The sequence below is a fragment of the Sinohyriopsis cumingii genome, chromosome 16 (assembly GCF_028554795.1).
Source record: "Sinohyriopsis cumingii isolate HCF-2022 chromosome 16, ASM2855479v2, whole genome shotgun sequence".
Lineage (NCBI taxonomy): Eukaryota > Metazoa > Mollusca > Bivalvia > Unionida > Unionidae > Sinohyriopsis > Sinohyriopsis cumingii.
Window position 1 is genome coordinate 14,425,826 of NC_142976.1, and position 18,253 is coordinate 14,444,078.

General features: G+C 38.6%; 1 long non-coding RNA gene across 1 annotated transcript; it reads left to right on the plus strand.

The window, feature by feature from the left end:
- The first annotated feature begins 14,440 nt into the window (after window positions 1-14,440).
- On the plus strand, window positions 14,441-15,899 carry LOC149779969 (uncharacterized). Its single transcript, XR_016414867.1, has 2 exons — window positions 14,441-14,802; window positions 15,422-15,899. It is a non-coding gene; the product is annotated as an uncharacterized LOC149779969 (long non-coding RNA).
- The last annotated feature ends 2,354 nt before the right edge of the window (window positions 15,900-18,253 follow it).

Here is an 18,253-nt window from a genome sequence, read left to right on the forward strand (position 1 = left end):
TCCCCATGTTAAATTTCCCTTGTCCCTAAACGTTCCCAGGTTGTTTTTCCTTCTTTGTTCTCATATGCCCTACGGTATCCCCATCAACTACTAGGGTCTTTTAAGATAGAGGCAATATGAAACCGTTACTATCCTTGTACAGGTTGTGGCCATATTTTGCTATGTGTGAACCCTTTCACTGAACGCTTTTGTATCAACGCCATATTATTACTTATGGTATCAAGCTAAGCAACAGAAAGAAGCAACAACCAACAAGTTTTTTTTTAAACGTAACAAATGATTTTATTCTTTAAGATCAAAAATAAAAATTTAGGATAAACTTACAGATTTGTGAATTAAATCCAAAATAGTCGTTAAACGTCTATCCTAAGTCCAAAAGAATTGTGTTCCTTATGAATTTCATCAGTCCTGATGTATCACAACGGCATTGTTCAAAACTCCTTTGAATGAATCCACTATGATCCTGACATGTTGCTTTCATCTAGAGTCGAGGAACACTGTAATTGCAATGAATAATCGGAGCAAATCATCCTCTCTAATTATATTCAAAATACAATAGTAAATACTTCAACAGACTGACTTTAAGACAGGAGCATTTGAAATATTACAGAATACCTCACACGTGACATATTTCGCAAATCAACCCCATGCCGCAATAGAAACCACACTACTTAATCATCCATAATTGTAAACAGTTTTTTATATTGAGATTGACTATAAAACTTGTCAAAACATATTGATAGCTCACTGCAAAATATACAGTCATGAATCAGATGTTAAAGACACAATATAGATATACATAACACCCCTGTTTGACAGTTCCAAGTTTGGGATCCGTTCCAACAATAGATAAAGTTAATACAAATTACGTCATGCTGATTTTGAGGAATTTGCGTCAAAATATGGCGACACATGTGCAAAACATATCGTAATAGTATTAAATATTAGGTAAACACAAAGGCCATGACATCATCTTTTTAGAAAGTTTTGTCATAGACCCTTCCTCTATATTTTATCTCTTGGGATCTTTGCGAACTACGAAAGATGTCCTGTTGAATTTTGTCGAGATGAATAAGCGGATTGAGGGGCATCTAATTTGTACAGGGTATGGAAAACACCTACATTATGGATCGATGCCATCGATATTTTGTGCTAACTCAACCCGAAGTTAGAGCATATTGATTTCGACGCCATTTTCAGACTTCTAAATAGTGATCTGTTCCAACAGTCCCAAAACTTGAAAGGATATTCGTCGAGCCGATTTCGAGAAATATGGAGCTCAATATATGGGCAGTTTAATAAAGCCCTAAAAGAGATTAACTCTTAATTCCATATAGACGCAGCCTAATCATAAGATAATTTTGACATGGATTCTATTTTTATTATTTTTACCTATGTACTTGGTCGACCAAGAAAACTGTACAGAGAAAGTATGTTGAGAGCAATCGGAAGTTCTAATGGATATTGACAGCATTAAACCCTTAATGTTCAACCTTCCACCTCAAAGATTCTGTGTAGTTCTTTTTTCGTGCTGGTTGTACAGAGTTATAGCTTCTCAATGAGCTAGGTGAGGTGGATCTTTAATGTTTCAGCATGGAGGGACGTTTTATAAGATTGTGCACGCGCACTTCAAGCTTATCGTGAGCGACGGAAACTTGGTTGGATTTGATGTCATTGCTTTTCTTGAACGTGATCTCTCCTGCTCAGTCAAAATCGTTGAAACGGTCACCAGTGTACTTGTCCCAGGTTTAAGCCACTAAGTCGTTTATCTGCAGCTTTAGAAAATTGTGGGCGTTTTCTATCGATTACTAATTGCATCTTTTTCAAAACAGAAACGGCTTTTTTCAGGCCAACGAAGTGGGTGAGCTTGGGATTTCCTTACCACGACTGCAGGATAATTGACGCAGATGGTTGCCGTACTAAGTGCTTTGGTTGTATTAATATAATCCCTGTTTCCTTGCCTTAACAATTACTCCCTTCTAGACACATTTAGCTGCAGCGAATGAGCGATTATCCCCAGATTGAAGTCGATAGGCTTCGGGTGGTCGCGGTGTTCCCACTGTTATATGTTGATCTAAGCCCGGACTCTTACCCCTGCAGTCGGAACTGGTAAGCGCTGACCCGTGTTGGCAAAGGTACTCTTGCGTCAATAGCTTATATATCTTGCTGGTGTCAGCGACTCCTTCGCTAGCTGGGTCCACACGTCATCGACAAGGCTTCATGGTCGCTCTCCCATATATTTCTTAGGGGTGACTCAAGTTCTTATAGTGAAGGTCAAAAGTGGTTAAAGCAGCTATACTACGGTTCCTTGCTCGTGGACGTTTAGGACCTATTATCGGATGCCGTACACTTCGGCGAACATGGGCGCGTAGCTGGTTGTGAAGCTTTCTTTTTCGATACTGCTGCCTGGCTCCCGCTGATTTTATGGACCACCAGGCCCCCATTTACGTGGATTGAATGTGCCACCCACAGCTTATCGACGTGTCCCAGATGAAGGTTTACTAAGTAGTAGCCCATGTCCGTAACAGTGAAAGTGTCGCCGTTGTTGCTTGGGATGAAACCGCCAAACGCCTCCTTGCGTTCTATCTGAATACAAAATGACGAGTTTGATGTCATAGTTCCATCGATATCGGCGGCATGGTCAGTGAACTACATAACTGTCATGCCTGGAGTTCCTTAAGGTGCAAAGCCGCATAATGGATGACACAAACTTTATTAAGACACATAGATCTCTACAGGTATATCGTGAATTCTGCTTTGATATCCCCGATCTTTCTTCGCGCTCCGTTTTAAGGAGGCTGTAAAAGCGGTTTCTGTTTAGTCATGTTTAAAGTACCTAGGGCGTATTTCGAAAAGCAGAGAAACAGTGAGTTATTGCATGTTGTTCATGTTTTACTTGACTTTTACATAAATAGCCGAAATTTGTGAACTGAAACACTTGTTAATTATTTTAATCAGCTCATGGCATGTTTTGGGGGTAAGCGGCATGATGTCATCAATGCCGGTTGCGCTGTCACAGAGCATATCTGAAATGCTAAATTCTATGTCAGTTGTAGATTCCAGGATCCAATAGGTATTGACTGAATAACGGTAAACACAAGGGTCAGTCCCGTCACTCGCATGTAGTAAATAAGGCCCTCTATTCTCATCAATGTTAAAATATTATCTGTCACAACTATGACTGCGAAAATAGAGGGTCGTATACAATTGTCGACATAAGCCTTTCTAACCGTATTTTGCGGACTGTGGGAGTCCGCTAATTTAAATATCTCGTTTGTGACCAAGTCTATGGGTCAACAATGATGTAGCCGCCCAAGGCAATCTTGAACCTGCCTTGGCACTTCAAATAATCTTCAAAGGTCATACATGCGGAGTAGATGCATAATTTCCTAGCTGTAATGTGGTCCCCGTGATTTATTTAGCCGTCATGTTTAAGACCCTGGACATGGTGTTGCCGGTCTAGTTAACTTCAAAGGCGACCTGTTCGTCGAGACACGTTGTTACTGTTGTGCAGAACCGCTCAATCATTGTGTTGAGTATACTTTCTGATCGTGTCTTGGTCGCCGACATACGTCTAGACAGCATTGTCTTGGCGATGAGCTTATCGTTCCAGGCGGCGTTTTGTGGTCTACCAGGACATCTACCAGATTACAGCCTTCTAACAGCGACCTTCTTTAAAAGCGGCAAGGGTACACGGCGCCTCCACTACAACAGGCCTCAGGTGCAGTGAAAAAAGTCTACGTCAGAGAATTTTGGTTTACTGACGGTTTCTGTGAACACAATAAGGTCGTTCATGTCTATGGCGTCGAAAAGATTTGTGCAATTCAAACGCTCAACATTTCTCACGTACTGGGAGAGGTTAGCGAGAGCGCTTTGGAGGGCGTTGTCTGTCTCTCTGCTAGGGTATGAAGCTGTCCATTGGCATGATATACATGCTGTGATCCGACATGTTTCAATTAAAAGCTGCCCAGAGACAACACCTTCAACAGCCGTTTACATCATCATACCAGGTTTCATGTCGTTGTCGAGCGCAATTAGCATCGCAAATCGGCCTGTCAGACGTTTTCTGAAAAGAGAATACGAGCTGACTAGGCTAGGCGAAGGCACGCGTCCATCCCCACGAATCAAAACCATCCAATGCGTTACGTAGTTTTGCGAGTTGCCGAGGTCGACAATGCCGACCTTTTGTACACCTCGTCCTGACAGCAATAGCAAAGGACGTGAGATACGCAAATATGACGACCATCATTTCGATGATTCATCTTCAAGAAATTCATTAGAACTTCCATCGTCGGTCGACCCCATCACCTGGAGATAAATATCAAATAAGGACCCATGTCAAAACTCTGTAAAGAGGGGACGTAATGGCCCAACTGTATATATAAAATATAATCTTCCAACGGAATGTGTTGTACCCAAACCCCTTTATCTAGCCGACTAATGTTCTTCAAACTTTTCCAACTGTTGGAACTGATCCCAGACTAGATAGTTTAAAGAGGTGATGAAATCAAAATCCTCTAAGTCTATGTCCAATTCGTTTAAGTTATTGCTCAATTCGATCCATATTCTGCGTGTTTTTCATATCCGGTACATTTAGAGTGCCCCTTACTTGGATGATTCCTCTCCTCGAAATCCGTCAGGACTTCCTTCACGGGTCGCCTCTCTTCCCTAGACATGAAATATCATTGAATAGTCGATGTCAAAACACGTGAAAGGGGGGTACGTAATCTCCCAACTGTATACGTCAGGCCAAATCTTCTTACAGCGTGTGTTGTACCCGACACGTTTTTATATAGCCGCAAATTTATCAACATTGGATCATCGAATTTTCTTCAAACTTTACCTACCTAGAAAGCACAGAGGAGATGAAATAAAAATCCTCTGAGTAGATTTTCAATTGAGTTTGGTTATTGCGGCGGCAACTGCCTCGGTTACATTACAGACGAGTCTCGCCATCTCAGGTTCTTTAGCATAGGTCTTTGTATTTGGAGTGATATCCCACTGAATCTGTCTGAGGACTGACGCTCCAGTGTGCGATAGATTTCTACCCCGGCAGGATACCGTCTTATTCCTGGCTTCTTGTCGCCGACTGGGTTGCCGACTCAGTCGCGGGGTCGATGTGTCGCAGATTGGGCGTCCTGTGATCGGCGACTGTATCGTAAACAGAGTGACTGAATCGGCGACTGGATGGTCGTCTTGATCGCCAGATAGCAGTCTGGGTCGCTGATCTTGTCACGGAGCGCCAACTAGGTCGTCGAGTCGTCGACTGGGTCGCTGAGCCGCCGACTTAGTCGCCGTGTCGCCGACTGGGTCTCCGAGTGAGTCTCAGTATCGTCGACTGTGTTGCCGACTGTGTCGCCGAGTATCCGCATGGGCTTCAGAGTCCTCGCCTGTGTCGCAGAGTTGCCGACTGGGTCGCTGAGTGAGTCACAGAGTCGCCGATTGGTTCGTCTGTGAGTTGCAGAGTAGTTGACAGGATGTCCTGTTGTCGACGGGTCGCCGACTGGGTAGCATATTTGGTAGCAGAAACTCCGACTGGTTCGTAGAGTTTTTGTCTGTGTCGCTGACTGTTTCACCGAGTCACCAACAGGGTCGCCAATTTGGTCGCATAATTGCAGATTGGGTCGCAGACATGGTCGTAGAGTCGCTGACTGGATCGAAGAGTCGACGATTGTGTCGCTGACTTAGTTGCAAAGTCGCCGACTGTGTAGCTAACTATGTCGCCGGAAAGGTCGTGGTCCGCGTCGTTACTCGGTCAAGATCAACACAGAGAGAGACGAACAGTGCGAAATGATGAGAGAAAATATATCTTCAGTTAAAATGTGTATTTTCTTAAAATATCCACGTTTCTTGGACGAGCCTTGTAGCGCCTGTATCCTGGTGGACGAAAGTCCTTGTCCCTATATTTTTTAAATTCCCGGCCTGGCCCTTTCCTGTTCAACAATCTACGATCAACTGTGGTTACTCCGTTGGGTGATTATACTGCTTCACTTGCAAGGGGACGTCTTCACACAATACCGCCTCATAACACACCATCACTGCAGCAACGGTTGCCACGCATATATACCCAAGCGGAATCACTTGACTCAAACTAAGACGCTAGACGGCACTAAAAAGTCCGCTAATATTTAAAATAAAACATAAACTTTAACCAAACGAAAATTACCTTATATGAAAAGAAAATTACTTCGTGGATCGCTTCTATCACCTCGATATTGAATGTCAAACTAGGGTAAATGTCAAAACTCTATAGGAGGGTACCTAATGTCCCAGCTTTACACACAAGATATAATATTCTTGCGACATGTGTTATACCCAACTTCTTTATCTGGACGAGAAAATCTCGAAATCTGCTTGACGAATTATCTGTAAAGTTTTCCTTCTGTTGGAAACGATACCGGATTAGATATCGCTGAAGATGCGTCGAAAAAAACCTTCTAAGAAGATGTTCAAACAGTAAAAATATTGACCCAATCAATCTACACTGTGCATGTTTTCATACTCAGTAACCATAGGAACTAGGAGCTCCCTACTTTCGCTGCTTCTTATCGACGAAAATCGTCCGGACTTTTCTTCCTTCGTGCGTTGCCTCAATCCAACAGAGATAACATATTATGGAAGGGTCCATTTCAAAAATATTTAAAGAGGGAACGTAATGTCATAACTGTATACGTAAGATATAATATCTTACAGCATGTAGTGTGGCCAAACCACTTTATCAAGTCGAAAACTTTAAAATTTTCCTACTGGTGGAACATATCCAAATCTTACTACCGCCAACGAGGTATTGGAATCAAAATCCTCTAAGTACCTGTCAAATTAGTAAAAATATTGATCCAAATGATCCTCATTGTGCGTGTTTTTCGTACCCGGTACCCATAGGGTGCCACTTCGCAGGTCGACTCTATCCCCAAGATACATTTTCAAAGAAAGGTCCATGTCAAAACTCATTTAAGCCGGTACGTAATAGCCGTAGGTGTGCGCAATATATAATCTCCGTACAACATGTATTCTGCCCAAACCCCTTTATCTAGCATCGAGTTTCTCTAATCGGCTCGACGACTTTTCTTCAAACTTCTCTACTGCTAAACAGATCCCTAGCTAGATAATTTCCAGATGCGTTCAAAAAAAACCTTCTAACCCTGTGTTGAATTTAAACCTTCTAACCCTGTGTTGAATTAGTACAAATTATTGGTCCAATCGATCTTTATTGTGCGTGTATTTTATAGCCGGTGCCCTTAGATACCCCTAATTTGAATGATTCCTCTCCTTGACATTCGTCAGGACTTGTTTCATTGGTCCAGTAGTGATGAAATGGCATTAAAAGTCCATGTCGAAACTTTTTAAGGAGGGCTGGTGATGTCCCAACATTATACATAAAATATAATCTTCTTACGGCATGTGTTCTACCCGAACCCTAGCAGCGAATTTCTTGAAATAGGCTAAGGGACTATTTTTTGAAAATTTGTTCCTATTGCTAGGACGGGTCTCTTATTAAATACTGTCCAAGAGACGTTGAAATCTAAGTCCTATGAGCAGAAGTACAATTAGTACAAGTATTGATACAATCTATTGACATTTTCATATTATTCATCCTGACCCGACACACATAGTACGCTCTTATTTCGCTGTTTAATCTCGACGAAATATCAGAACTTCCTTCGTTGGTGGACTTTATTCCCTAGAGCTAAAATATCATAGAAAAATCCATATAAACTGAATAAATTGACGCAGGTTCTCGAATGTAAACGTTAGATATAATCTTACAGCTCTAATTTCTTTATCATGCCGCGATTTTCTGGAAATAGGCTTGACATTTTTTCGTCTAAGTGTTCCTACTGTTAGAACGGATCACTACTTTCGTAACGTTCAAGAGGCGTTGAAATCAAACCCCGCTAAGTAGGAGTACAATTAGTACAAACTGTTGATACAAGTTATTAGCATTTGGTTGTTTTTCATATCATGTCCCCATAGCGCGCCCGTTATTTCGCTGTTTACTATTTACAAAGTTCGCCATGACTTCCTTCGTGGGTGGATACTATACATTAGAGATACAATATCAAAGAAAGTTATATGTTAAATGCATTGAACCAGATCTCTTTCACCTAGCCGCTAATATCTCGAAATCGGCTCACGGAATCCTAATGAATGTTTTCATATTGCTAGGACGGGTACCTATTTAGATACTGTCCAAGAGACGCTGAAATCAAAATCCTCTAATTAGGAGTACAATTAGTACAAATTATTGAAACAATATATTAACATTTTCTTGTTATTCATACTCGACACACATTGGGCGCCAGTTAATTCGTTGTTTCCTGCCGACAAAATTTGTCAGGGCTTCCTTCGTTGCTGGACTTTATCCTCTAGAGATAACATATCACTAGAACTCCGTCTCTAGCGGTGAAAATATCAAAATCAACACCTAGAGATAAAATATCAAGACGGGTTCATGTCAAAACTCTTAAGAGGGGACGTAATGGCCCAACTGATTAGGTATGATGTCATCTTCTGACGGCATGTATTATACTCGACTTTCTTTCTCTAGCCGTGAATTTCTCGAAATTGGCTAGACATAGCTTCTTCACACCCCTACAGTAAGAAGGAGTCCTTTATTAGATACTGTCAAAGAGACGTTGAAATCAAAATCCTCTAAGATGGAGCACACAATCAGTACAAACTAATGATACAATCTATTAACATTTGCGTGTTTTTCATACCCGTAACCCACTGGACACCCCTTATTTGCTTGTTTCCTCTTTACGAAATTCGTCACGGCCTCCATCGTGGATGGATATATCACCTAGCTATAAAATATCAAGACGGGTCCATGTCAAAACTCTTAAGAGGTGCCGAGGGTACGAAATGGCCCAACTGATTAGATATGATGTCATCATCTGACGGCATGTGTTGTTGTGTTGTACTTGACCTCGTTTCTCTAGCGGCGAATTTCTCAAATTTGGCTAGACGAATTTTCTTCTGAATTTTCCTACTGTTAGAACGGGTCCTTAAGCTAGATAATGTCCAAGAGGTGTATTAAGGTTCTATTAGTACAAACTATTTATACAATCTATTAATATTTGAGTTTTTCACACCCGGTACCCATCGAACACCACTTCGTTCGCTCTTACCTCTCGACGACATTCATCAGGACTTTCTTCATGGATGCACACTATCCCCTAGAGATAAAATATTAAAGAAGGGTCCATATCAAAACTCTAAAGATGAAAAGTAATGACCCATCTGTACAAAAGCACATGTTGTACTCAACCTCCTTTCTCTAGCCGCGAATTTCTCGAAATCGGCTTAAGAACTTTCTTCAAACTTTTTCTGTTCTTAGAACGGGGATATATTTAGATACTGTATGAAAGACAATGAAATCAAAATCCTCTCAGTAAGGGTCAATTAGTACAAACTATTGACACAATCTATTAACATTTGCGTGTTTTTCATATCTGGTACCCATCTGGTGTCCCTTATTTCCCTGTTTCCTCTCGACGTAATTCGTTATGACTTCTTTGAAGGTGGACTCATCCCCCTAGAGATAAAATGTCAAAGAAGGGTCTATATCAACTAAATAAAGAAAGGACGTAAATCGCCTGGACGAAATGTTTGAAAACGTTTTCTACTGTTAGAACGTGTACCTAGCTAGACACTATCAAAAGGACGTTGAAATCAAAGTCCTCTTAGAAGGTGTTCAATTAGTACAAACTATCGATACTATCTATTAACATTTGCGTGCTTGTTTGCTTCTTATTTCTGGTCTGTTTTTTGGGTTTGTTTTTTTTAATACCAGGTACCTATAGGACGTCCCTTATTTGGCTGTTTCCTCTTGGCGAATTTCGTGAGGACATTTTTCGTGGATGGACTCTATCCCCCTAGAAGTAAAATGTCAAAGAAGGGTATATGTCAGAACTCTATAAAGAGGTGACTTAATGGCCCAAATATATAAGTAAGATATAATCTTCTTACGGCATGTGTCGTGCGCGACCTACTTCATCTAGCCACAGATTTATCGATGTCGACTCGACGAAATTCCTCAGGACTTCTTACGTGACTACATTATCTTCTAGAGATACCTCGTCAAGAAGGGTCTATGTCAAATCTCGTGAAAGATGTTGTGTAACAACCACACTGTATAAATAAAATATAATATTCTTGTGGCACGTGTCTTACCCACCCTCCACTCCCCGTTATGTAACCCAATTTCTGGAAATCGGTTACAAGTATGCTAAGCTCCCCAGTTCCAAGGACTTCAAGACAAAAGTGAAATGAAGGATTCTTAAACTCGTAAATACTCCTTCTCATCTAATGGCATGACGACCACACAAGAGAAATCTCTAATTTCACACTTGTATGCTTTTTGTGGTTTCCGTTTTACTTGAGTCATTGGTAAGCTGTTCCACATCCCAATACTAATTCTTCGGTTTGTTGCAACAATTTTCTAACACAGTACTAATAAAAACTGGTCACACATGACGCCCCAAAGAAGCAGTTGTAATTAATTATCGTTAAATTTATACTATATTGTTCGGTAAAGGCAATTACGAAAATAGAATTCAACATTGAAACACAAACTCCACACTGTATTGGTCATTGGTAACTGCAGAATTTGCTCGATCGCTTTATACAAATGTATGTTTGGATTCTTATTTTTTTTAGTGAAGTGTACGGATTTATTGGGGATGTAAATATCACATTTGTGTATTTTCTTTGAGTTTTTTAAGCAACAGAAATTGAAGGTAGTCCCATAGGTCACATGTATTTTTCGAATGTTATTCAGACGATACAGTATAGAAGCACTTCCAAGAATGCAAATTAAACTTTTCATTTCTCATTATTTGGGTTTTGATTATCAAAAAGTGTTAAAAATCTTAGGGGAGGGGGGTGTATTGCATGGTGTCCAATGCACAATGAGATACATTGACTTATCATGACAATCATGGAGAGCAAGATACAACATGTTGCATGAAAGGTCCATAAGATTTATGAGTCGATTTAATAATATATTACAAGTAACAGTAGAGGTGCACTTCAAACATCTGAAACAAACCAAAGTCTCGTATCAGTTCCATCAGTTCATCTTATCACGAAGACGGTTAAGCCAGGTATTTTGACAGAACAATCAGACATATTTTCATGTTGAGGTCATTCAACAAAGATATTTAGTTTGGAAGGAATATGTCTGTCAAAAAAGTTGTTTCGTTTTCAATGATGACACAAAGAAATATCCTCCTTTCTGTTTGTTATGTAGATGTGTAATTATTTTTTCTTTGATCTGCCTTTCCGTCTGCCCTAAGTTTGTTAACACGATTATGCAATAATCATTCCACCCAAAGAAATCAATATAGTAGGCTAAATACTTAAGGACTAACAGATGACCTGTCTGATCTTTGAAAATTCTAAATGATTACTGCATTTGTACGCTTTTTCTTTGTCTAGACTTACATTTTGGGTTAAAAACTGGTCGCTAAAGCATAGATGAAATTTCATGTGCTAATGTATGTGCGTATTTTAATCATCTCATTGAATTTTCGTCTGCTTAATCAGTTTTCTCAGTGTGGTGTATTTGTATCTTTTTCATGGCGGCGGTGTAGCTTAGCAGTATAGTTAAACTTAGGTCTCACTGGATAGTTTCGTATTTTGACGCCCCCTTCCACCCCAAGTTTAAGGTAGAAGGCATGAGCCTAATTATCACAATTCTAGCATTTATAAATTCACACAAAAGCTAAATTTGTAATGTGGTTTACATTTTCTTTGAGTTAGTCTTGGAGATGGGTTGGCTTGTTGGTGACTGCCTGTCACAGTTAGACGAGCATTGGAGATCAAATGCGTAAGCTGGGCTGCAAATGAGCAACTGACTTGGCTTACGTATTTACGTGTGTCTGCTACAGAGGTGAATATCTCAAAATCTAGATGGTTTAGGGTGATGAAAAGTATGCTAATTTGTTATAGTACTAGTGAACTGTATTCATGCATAAGACACTGATTATTTTAGCTGTCTTGTCAAAGGAAAATATTCAAAATAGCTCTTTCCTGTCAAAAATGAATGTAAAAAAGAGGGTTTGGTGGCAGTGTTTGTTAAATATAAAAACCAACAGTTAAACAAAGATTTAACCTGATTGCCGCTGTCAAAATATCACATGCATGCTTTCTACAAAAATCATTAGTTTGTTTTTATTTGCATCTTCAGTGTAAAATTATTCTCATATTTCTGCAATAGATCATTGTCGGATGAAAATTCACCAGATAAACTGTGCAGTGAGACCTTACAGGTGGAAAAGGTGGCTATCATTTGCTTCCTAATGTTCATTGGATGATAGACTTTTATTCAAGGATTAATCGTAAATTTAATTTATCCCCAGTAATGTATTAACTTGGTATTTCTAATACATTGCCTTTAACTCATTAGTACAAACCACCAAAGCAACTAAATAAGTAATAGTGCAACGAAATCAAACAGTACAAGTAGTGCTAAAACGGCTCAGTACAAAATTATGTTTAAATATGTAAGATTGGGATTTATTAGACTACCAGCACGACATAATACGGTGGGAACAAATATATACAAAAAAGTTGCAGTAAGCTGATAGAATGCGGATGCAAATCTGAATGTTTTCGAAGCTGAAAGTGCCCTAAAGCCGGATTGACATGCACTGAACTTTGCAGTTGCATCCGTCAGAAATATTCGGTTGTCATGGTTTGACTCAAACAAATACCACGACCACATTATTATCTTTTGGTTTTCTTGATAAAAAAAAAATTGTGTTACTATAAACCTTGCTGAAGAACGTTTCTCGTGTTATCACTCATATCTTTCTGAGGTAATTTCGTCATTAAAATAATGTTATGCCATTATTATGACACCACCTTGTTATATTGTCTACAATTTATTTACAGAGTAAATAAGACAAAAGTGAAATACTCAGATCAAACCCTTAAAATACTTGTACTGCATTTTATATAACGTTTATCTGTGTTTTGAGACATTTTGATAGCATTGACACCACAATGGCACTACAGTATCCCCCTGTTCATCAGATTGTTTGGAGCTTATAAGTTTCTGGATAGCTGACCCCATGGGATACTTATGTGAATAAATGTCATTTCACTTTGCCACCTGGCTATTAGCGACTACTTCAGCTAGATGATGTTGCGCTTTCTTCTTATATTTTCAGAGTTTCTTTACGCGAGCTCTTACAAAATATTCTCTGAGATCTAATTTTCTTCTTAGATCATCCATGTGCATTGATACTAATTGCAAACAAATTGTCCCTTGATTTCACTTTTCATTTTTGACTAGAAACAGACTAGATGGAATATGCTTCCAATAATAATCGAACGATGCATATGACATTAAACCAACAGGTCAAACTGTATTTTGTTATGGTAAACCTTGCATTATATGGAAGTGTCAGATAGGCGTAGGTTTTCAGACAATGTTCCACATTTGCAGTATTCACCTATTTCCCTATTTCGAGTGCGAACAGATTGACCGTTAGGCAAAATCTAAAGTAATCTCTGTGACTACTGTGTAGGTTTGATACAACGTACGCTCTTGTCCCCACCGTTTATTTCATTCCATGATCTTTTAACTAACCTTCTTTTTTATCCTCTCTAAATCATCTTTTGTTGAATAAAGATAATGCATTTTAGAACCAAGGCAGAACACAAAACTACATTGTCCATCCACGAGTACATTGACAATATTTAAAGTAGTTAATACATTTCCCAGGTAAGGATAGTATTGTAACAAATTTGGAGTATGCGCATTTGTTGATAGCTCTCCATTTTAAGGATTCCTTTGAGTTTTGTTTATGTGTTTTATTATGGGAAGTTTTATTATGGGAAGTCGGTGCTGAGAATATAGTCCTCAGATCGTAATAATTAACCAGTTACTAGGGTGAAACGTCACGGAGTGAAGTGTTACTGAGTTTCCATGATGCCATGGTTTACTTTTAGTGAATTCAGGTCAGAACCGAATAAGTGTCACTGTTGCTCAGTAGTCCTATTAAAATCTAATTGTGTGAATTGATCGTATAATTCTAGGTGCAGTGTTTATGACTGGAGACTGGTAAATTATACAATGGAATAAACAACAAGGGATTGTTTCTCCGTCGGCAGGCGCCGTTTATTGCTGCTATGGTATCATGCAAAGTTACTGGCGAAATGTGGCTTAAAGTCACGATTTGACTTGCCGAAACAGTTCCCTTTATTAGGTTGTTGAGTTGCATAGTTCCTGTGAAGTGGCAAATTTTATGTCGATCTAACAAGAATACATTAGTTGAGACCAGAGAACCATTAATTAGATTTACTGAGACAGGCGCGTATCATATCGCCATACTACCGTGTACGGTAATGTCCTTTGGAGGGAGAATTTTGTTCCTAATTAAACATTTGTTTATACAGCAGCCAGACGGACTAGTAGGGACACGGAAAACTTCATTTTCATGGCAAAGCTGTCACAGTTGAGAAATGGCAGAAACTCTGTTACTCAAACTACCAGGTCAAGCTGACCCTGACTTTGGCGCCTTTGGAAAAAGGCGGCAGAGATATTTGATTCTGATTGGTTACGTTGAATAAGTGGCGTGTTTCCCACACAAAATTTTCTAGCTTTTAAAATTGTCACGTCGGAAATTCTAATCAGTCTAAGCGTTTCCTATAAGAGGAAACCCAAAAAGTAGGACTCCGAGGATTTGCAAGAAATTCTCGTAAAAAAAGAACTGTTGTCCAAATTTACTGTTGTCGAAAGGAACCGACGAACTAATTTGCCGATCAGAGGAAGGAACGTTGAAAGCAAAGGTAGTGTGACAATTCCATGTAATTTGTTGATGCCATATATAATGCTTTGCTGAAGTTATTTCCTTGTAGTTGCATGAATCTTTTTTCTACATTCGTGTAATAATTTGCTTTATGAAGTATAACTGTGTTGAGTTTATGCATAGGAAGTCGTACATTAATCTTCTTTAGATAAGTTTGACGAATTGTTTGAATTTGTCGTCTTGTTTACATGAGAATTATGTTCTAAGAATTTAATACATTACATCAGTTAATTTGATTACGAGAATCAGCGTGAATTCGACGAATTTAGAAGATTTCAAAAAATGATTATGAATAGGTGTGTATTGACTGAAATGATCTAGTAATTGATTGTTGTGATGTATCCTATTTATTCGCTGTGTAAATAGAGGCTGGCTCAGAACCCCAGGCCTCGCGTATGTGTTAATGTGTAAGGTCAAGGCGTAACGAATTAGCCATTTGACTAACTAGGGTCATTATAGAACTTGTGGAGTCGATTGATAGCCTTAGCGTCTGTTTAGCACTGATAGTAGAATCTGATAACGAGGGAGAATAATGAAGAATTAACTGTTTCATAAATAACGGGAAATTTAGGTTGTCTCTATTTATATTTATTTAAAAGGGAGAAAATAGCTCTTCAGACGTATGAGACGTATTATCCTGAGACGTATAATCCTGAGACGTATAATCCTGAGATGTATTATTCTGGGACTTATGATCTGATGTTATTATGTGACGTATACTGAGAAGTATAGAGAGAAGTGCAGTGAGACGTATAATCCTGTGACGCAATCCTGCGACGTATTAATTTCTGAAACGTATTCTGAGAGTATCCTGAGACGGATGGCAGAAAGTATCATCCTGAGATCCAAGGGTCTGAACAGCTACAGAGGAAGCAAGACAAACTGAGGACGAGCAGGTTATGGAATCGTACAAGACGCTGACCTCGATTGTTCACTCGATCCTATGATGAACTAAATCTATTTGCGTTTTCTTTGTATTTCGGTGAAAGTTAAATTTCTAAAAGCAGAGTACATTCCTGATGTAATAAATTTTCACAGTGTTTTTATGTAATTGATTAAATTGTTTGTTTACATGTACGGGGGCTCGTGTTGGTTTGTTCTATATACCTGCTGAGATCTCTATCTATTTCACCTATAAGTTTCACCACTTATATTTATATTTACTCGAACCGGGCAAAAACATCGAGGGCGGTCAACCCCTAGATAACGAAAACCAAATTTGGAAAATTCTCCTCCCATTACAGTTCCACGGTGTGAAATACTGGCAGTACGTTACGGAACGTTAATGAGGAGAAACCATTCCGTTGTGCGGTTGACAGACAATTGGAAGTTGTCTTATTTGTGGTCGTGTATTAATTAGAGAAAAATTATTTATAGAATGGGCACGTTAGACTTTCTAGTTTACAAAAGTAGTTGTATGGTAGTCCTTGGAATCTGGGGAAACCAATGGCTCCTAGCGGGATTCGCGCCAGGGTTTGACATCGTTCGGTCAAGGAACTCCTTTGGTTGTGGTTGTTACAATATTTCTTGTGTGAGTATAATGCAGATATGTATACTGGCTTGCACTGTTTTCATCTATGATGTTCAATGTTGAGATCTCAGTCGGTCAGGATATTCTTTAACTACGACATCATTTATCCTAACACACCGGTGACTATGGTTCCATTTCAGTACGGTACCATTTACACTTCCAATAAATTATATCAGTCGGGTTTTGAGAATGAAATTATCGATATTCAATGGCTCTAAGTATTTTTTAGTCAATGTTCGGATCTCATTATCTGGTTTTGCTAAAAAAATATATCGGTTATAATCCATGACACCTTTAGTTGTATGATTATTCACACATTCGATATCAGTCCAAAGTGGTATTAGTTAATATTTCGACGATATTGTTACATGTGTCCAGTACATTTGAACAGGTATGTTTGTAAACATTAAAATTAGGCATTTTAACTGTAGAAAAAAAAATTCTCCTGGAAAATGTTTCCTCTGCATAAGGAACTCAGGTTTGTCGAATCCAAGACTAGACTACATTTTATAGTATCCATGGTTGCTCTTTTCAGACAAAGGTTTCACGTAATGTCTCATTTTAGTAGATATTTGAATTCACTTGCTTGATTTCTTTTTTCTTTTTGCCCTACATAATATGCACATTCACTGAGTTCATTTCCGTTGCCAGGACGTTAAAGGTGAGTGAATTAATCAATATGCTTTTGAAGCACAATAACATAAGGAGCTGTATAATTTATATAAATGAAATAATTTTTAAGTTCTAAAATAGACTTCTTTTTGGATTTATATACATTCGTATTTACCATATAGATGCAACATTTCTTGGGTGTTAAGGGCAAACATTTGTCAGTAACTTGCATAGATTTAATACTAATTATAAGTGCATAGTTGGCTATAGTTTCAAATATTTATAAGAGTTTTTCCTTGATATAAATGTTAAGCGGATGTCAATCATTTTTTTCTAACTGTATGAAAAAATAAGTTTAAATAATATGAATTGTTTGTAAGCGTTTGTACACTTGACACTTATGATTTAATAAAGATTTAATAAATACAAAGATTCGCATTTAAAACTGTGTACTACTTGCCTTGAGCGTCAATTATATATGTCTAATAACGTTTGTATGTTTTGGGTTAAAGGTCTATTTATGGTTTAGTGAATATTAAACTGTATAGTCAATGAAATCTTAAGTAGTGAGTTTAATAAACTCTTATTTTTGGCGTAAATTGTAAAAAAACCCACCTTGTTAATGCAAATAGTTTCCCTCTTCATGGCACAAATATGTGCTTATGTAAATAGTTATTGCTTATGCGCTGTGATAAAATCCTTCTAACGCGAAGAACAGTAATTTTTCATTCTTTTGAACTTGTAAAGTTTTATTTAGGTTCTCTCCCTGGCAAAGAAAGAGTATTCCTCTTGGAATGTCTGTAAAATCACGTACATGTCTGTATGATAGTGTTGAGATGAATCAGTTATATGCTAGATTGATGTCTGTATGACAGTGTTGAGATGAATCAGTTATATGCTAGATTGATGTCTGTATGACAGTGTTGAGATGAATCAGTTATATGCTAGACTGATGTCTACATGACAGTGTTGAGATGAATCAGTTATAGGCTAGACTGAAGTCTGTATGACAGTGTTGAGATGAATCAGTTATAGGCTAGACTGATGTCTGTATGACAGTGTTGAGATGAATCAGTTATATGCCAGACTGATGTCTATATGACAGTGTTGAGATGAATCAGTTATATGCTAGACTGATGTCTGTATGACAGTGTTGAGATGAATCAGTTATAGGCTAGACTGATGTCTATATGACAGTGTTGAGATGAATCAATTACATGCTAGACTGATGTCTGTATGACAGTGTTGAGATGAATCAGTTATAGGCTAGACTGATGTCTGTATGACA